This window comes from Dasypus novemcinctus, chromosome 5 (assembly GCF_030445035.2).
Source record: "Dasypus novemcinctus isolate mDasNov1 chromosome 5, mDasNov1.1.hap2, whole genome shotgun sequence".
In the NCBI taxonomy this organism is placed as follows: domain Eukaryota; kingdom Metazoa; phylum Chordata; class Mammalia; order Cingulata; family Dasypodidae; genus Dasypus; species Dasypus novemcinctus.
This window is the reverse complement of record NC_080677.1, coordinates 98386892-98392553: the sequence shown is the minus strand read 5'-3', so window position 1 is coordinate 98392553 and position 5662 is coordinate 98386892.

Genomic DNA, 5662 nt, shown 5'->3' with positions numbered 1-5662 from the left:
GTCAATATTTAAACTCACTTAGTCTCCTTTCAATTCAATTATCTTTCTGCTCTCTGAATCACCTCATTGAATTGGAGTCACTGTTTGTGTAAAGCACAGATATAATTTTAAGGCCACTGAACCTTTTTATGAAGCTCTCCATGCTTGAAAAAATGTCAAAGGTTTCTTTTTCCTTTCTAAATTCTAAAACTACTCTAGGCTGTTGAGCGGTGATGGCAGGATATAGCTGAAGTCTGGGAATCATGCAAAAAGGTAAGATGAACCTTGTACAGAACTCCCACCATACCAGCATTTTTCCAATTTACAAAGGGAAGGTAAATGCCACAATGGGAAGTCTTCATTTTTCTACTATCCTTTTTTATTGATTGTTTAAATACATACATCCTAGAGTCACTTAAATAATAAATGGCCCAGATAAACCAAATTCTAAGTTGTCCATTAGACCAGTGTTTCTCAAATTTATGGAGCATACAAACCACTTGGGAATCTTTTAAAAAATGGAGATTCTCATTCAGTAGGTCTAGGGTGGGGCCCAAGATTCTGGGTTTCTAGCAAGTTTCCAGGAGAATCTAATGTTGATGGTACAGAAGACATTTTGAATAGCAAAGTTTTAGACTGAATTAAAAATTTTCCTGGGGAGCGGATGTAGCTCAGTGGTTGAGCATCTGCTTCCCATGTACGAGGTCCTGAGTTCAATCTCTAGAACCTCCTCAAAAAAAAAAAAAAATTCCTAAGATCACAATTTTAAGAAAGCAAGGGGTTAAGGTTGCCTGATTTCATTAAGATCTCCAGTTCTGAGTTCTTGAAAAATTATTACAAAACTACTATAACATTTATCCCATTTTTTTGACCTCCCAGGCCATATCGTCTAGAGTGTGCTACACAGAACAAGAGAAAGTGCTGAAGGTAAGAGCAAAGCTATTCTGTGCCTTTACTTCAAAATACCTTTGTCTACTCTCCAACCTATCTCCACCTCAAAAAAAAAAAAAATTCTTCATTTACATTTGCCTGTTGAGATAGCACAGAGCACCCTCAGAGTTGAGAGAAAACTTCCTATTTCAAACTCTTAGGCTACATAACTGAAAAATAGCCTTCGATATTGTAAAGCTCATCTTTTTTTTAAACAGGTTTTGAAATAAAGGTGAAAATGATGTCACTAAGACATATTTTACTACCCAGTCTGTTATTTGTTGGCAATGTTTAGACATAGAAATCTAAAATTCACCCCATATGAAACTGAAACTAATATAAGTCACTAGGTGGTAGTATGGAAGGGGATGATAATGGTGCTGATGGTTACAAAACTGAATAAGATGTAATCCCTGCTGACCTCTCATATTGTTTGAGAAACAATTACAGTATTAAATTAGCTTCGCAAATTTTAAGTTGGTCAATAGACTATTACATAAAATTTCTCATGTTAGTGAGTTTTTACATTCTTGCCCCAAGTTCTTCAAACTTTCCACTGCTCTTTACTTTAGTCACAATGAAAATTTCCTAAAAATGCCTTATTTCCCCCACCTCTGGGCTTTTACCCATATTTTTCTGTACCTGGGATGCCATCCAACCCAATTTCCATTAAAATTCGACTCCCTTTTCAGGCTGCCAAAATGACATGGAAGACTTTCTTGAACCCTATACCAGAACTTGTAAGCTAGTGGCCTGGAGATATTTAGCTGAATTCAGAGCTTTTTTCTAACTTGGAATCATTACCAATATTTTTAAAAAGGAATTTTCTAGCTTTTCTTGAAATATTCTAGATTCTGGTTACACCAGGAATGAATTTTTTTTTTTTAAGTCCCAGGAGCTGGGGATTGAACCCAGGAGCTCATATATAGGAAGCTAGTGCTCAATTACTGAGCCACATGGGTTTTCCTGAGTTGGTTTTTTCATTTGTTTTGCTTGTGGTTTATATTTTCAGGAGGCACTGGGAACCAAATCTAGGACCTTCAGTGTGGGAAGCAGGAGCTCAACCACTTGAGCCACAGCCACTCCTAGGAATGAATTTTTATATGACAACACTAACTCTGTGTAGCCACTGCGTTTTTTAGATTGGGCATAGTCTCCATTCTCCACATATTCCAGCTGGCCACTTATTTTTCACAACTCTTTATTTCTTCATAGGTATTTTGAATTTGCTTACATCAGGTTCCAAGGTTTTTTTTTTTTATCATATTCCATACTGTATTTTAGTTACTAGTGTACTTACATCTCTTCACAGTATAAACTGCTTTCTGATGCAAACTATTTTATTCATCTCTAAACACTTGCAGTACCTACGAGTGTCTTCTTTCAAATGATTGGTTTCAATATCTGTATTTGTAGAATTCCTACACATCAGATTCAAATACTTTCCATATTAACAGCTTTTTCATAAGAAACATTTCCTAGAATATTTCTAGAAAGAGTTAACTCATTGGGAGCAATTTTGTCCCCCAGGGGATTTCTGGCAATGTCTGGATCATTTTTGGCTCTCCCACCTAGGAGGTATGGTTCTACTGGCATTTAGTGGGTAGGGGCCAAAGATACTGCTAAACATCTTGCAATGCACAGGTCAGCACCTCCCATCTCCCAACAAAGAATCATCCAGCACTAAATTTCAGTTATTGTTGAGGTTGAGAAAATCAGATTTAACCAAAGGCGAAGTTCTTGCACAATTTTTGTGTGACTAAGATTTGTCTATTATTTAAGTTATAACAGTACCTCAAGGAGTTTGTGGCAATGACATGATTACCTTCAATGGAATTTTAACCATTTCCTGAAGGTGCAATTATACTGCTCACTGAAATGAATGTACCTTTGGCAATATAATTTCCTTTAAGCCTCTCAAATTTGTTTTAAGATTTGTATCTTCTAAAAGACTACATAGATGGGAGTTGGGGGGAAGATAGATATAAGTAATCCAATCAGTGGGCACACAGGTAGATAGGTAGAATGGTAAACACTTAATCCAATGAATTATACTATTTATTTTACTCTTTTTAAGACAAAATTTTTACATCTTGGCCTGGTGCCAAAACTCCTAATTCTTTTATTAATCAATTAACATATAAAACATGAATAAATTTAGCTTTCATCTGTTACAGACAATATCAAATTATGTTCTGTAACTAAATTAGAAATCTCATGTCTTCTCTGTAGATCTGCAATATAAGAAGTCCCTAGGAATCATAATATTAAAAATTTCTCCTTTCTTTATAAGTAATCACAATTCAATCATCCATTTCCATTTTCAGGGAGCAAAAAGTATTTTGAAATTTTTATGGAATAAAAAATACAACTTAAAAACTGATGTGGTTGATGGGCATGGAAAGGGGGTAAGTTTTGTCTTATTCCAATCCAATGAATGTGGCATTGATTTAGCTTATCTGGGTAAGTAGAAACATCTGTCTTTGAACATGTATGGCTCTTTGGTCATATGTATGCCTCATAAAATCAAAACCATGTAATCTCTAACAAGAAATAGGCTTAATTTTGTTGTTGTTTTCAACAGATAACTGGACTCTTTCAAACATCTATAAATGACAATCTTTGGTAAAATGAAAACATTTGAGGCACACTTGGGAAACTCATGAAAAATTATCCTTAAATAGTTCCTCAAACTAATCAAGGAAAATAATTTATAATAATATTAAAGGCAAATACAGAAATGCTTAAAGATTATGCATATGAATTTTGATAAATTCTAATGGGACATACTGAGTTTAGTCATACTAAAACTTTCTATTGTTATATTATTAGTAAAATAATTGTAGTGAACTAACTCATATTTGTGCTCAGAGCTATTTAGAAATATTTTTTGGCTGGTCTCTTATATTATATTTGAGGTATAAATTTGTTTTTAAAGTAACTTGGTACCTATTACAAGTGTTCCCATTTTAAGATATCAGCATATAAGGTCCCTAGACTAGAGGAGATTTAATAATGCGAAAAGAATTAAAATATGACCACCAGTTTTTCCTATAATTGACATTAAATTTGTTAATGTTTTAAATTAGTTCATGATTAAAGAGTGGCAATTATACATCCTCCTAAATAGGGAAGATTACAGGTGCTGATGAACTGCTATTAAATTTCTTTCAAATATTTATTTTAATAATGCCTAAATTCCTAACAATATATTGAAATTAATTATATTAATTTTATTGGGATACATGACTATTATTTTATTTTATTTTTTTTTATTGACTTTGTAATAATATTACATTAAAAATATATATGTGAGGTCCCATTCAACCCCACCCCCCCCCTCTCCCCCCCCCCAACAACACTCGTTCCCATCATCATGACACATCCATTGGATTTGGTAAGTACATCTTTGGGCACCTCTGCACCTCATAGACAATGGTTCACATCATGGCCCATACTCTCCTCCATTCCATCCAGTGGGCCCTGTGAGGATTTACAATGTCCGGTGATTACCTCTGAAGCACCATCCAGGGCAGCTCCATGTCCCAAAGACGCCTCCACCTCTCATCTCTTCCTGCCTTTCCCCATACCCATCGTCCACCGTGTCCACTTTTCCCAATCCAATGCCACCTCTTCTATGTGGATACATGACTATTTTTAAATGGAAGTAGCTCTTTCTTACATCAAACTTTAAAAAAAGAAAATCTGAAGTAAGTTGATCTTTAAATCACTAATCTCTCTACAGCACAATCAAATCAAATATTTCAGTATCCTGGATCAGAAACTATGTTTCGGTAATTTAGATTTTATGATGTAAATAAGGAGATAAATATTTCTTGACTAACTAGAAATTCTAATTTGTAATTTCAGAAATTGGGCGAAAAGATCTACCTTAAATTTAAGCTTTTAGAGTAATTTGTAAGTTATAAATCAATAAATTTTAAGTCATTCCTATTTTATAAATAATCTTAAGAAAAATGGTGTGAGTTCATGAAATTGCTAAAATAACAATATTTAACCGACAATGTGTAAATGTTACCACTACTCCTATTAACCAACAATGCACAGTGTAAAATACTCTTTCGTGAATAGATAAGATGCTTGCCCAGCTTTCCAGATTCTTTTCCTAACACATCGTCCTACCCAATGGTCCATTTCATTCTAGACAGCATTTAAGTTGTTAAAATACACATGGCTCTTGAACAGTATCTTAGCTTCAAAAATCTTCCCTACTTCATCTGCCTTTAGGACTCAAAATGGTACTTCCTTTAACTCATCTTGACTACTTCTACTATAGCATTTATCACAATACAGCAATTATTTGTCAGTTTAAGACTGTACTCACCATTTCTCTCACCAACATACATGCACATAAGCACACACAGAGAAAAACAGATACACATCTCAACATCTAGGTGCTTAATGTTTGTAAAATTGTAAAAACCAATGTTTTTGAGGGTGATCATTTTCTCTTAAAACCCATCTGTTGAAAGATTTTTTTTTAAAAATCTAAGAATTTTAGAAAAAACACTGCAATGTCTATATATTCAAAGAGTATCTTACCACTTACAACCCAAATTTACTTTATAGTTATTTGCATAAGATTAAAATAATTAGTTAGATCAAGAGGACCATTTCCAATGTCAAGGTCTAAGAAGGCTAAAAGACCTAAAATATCTGGAATTTGCAAAGAGCAAAATAATAAACTGCTTTTGATAGGAATGATTGTATGTTTATCAAACACTCAGCTTCA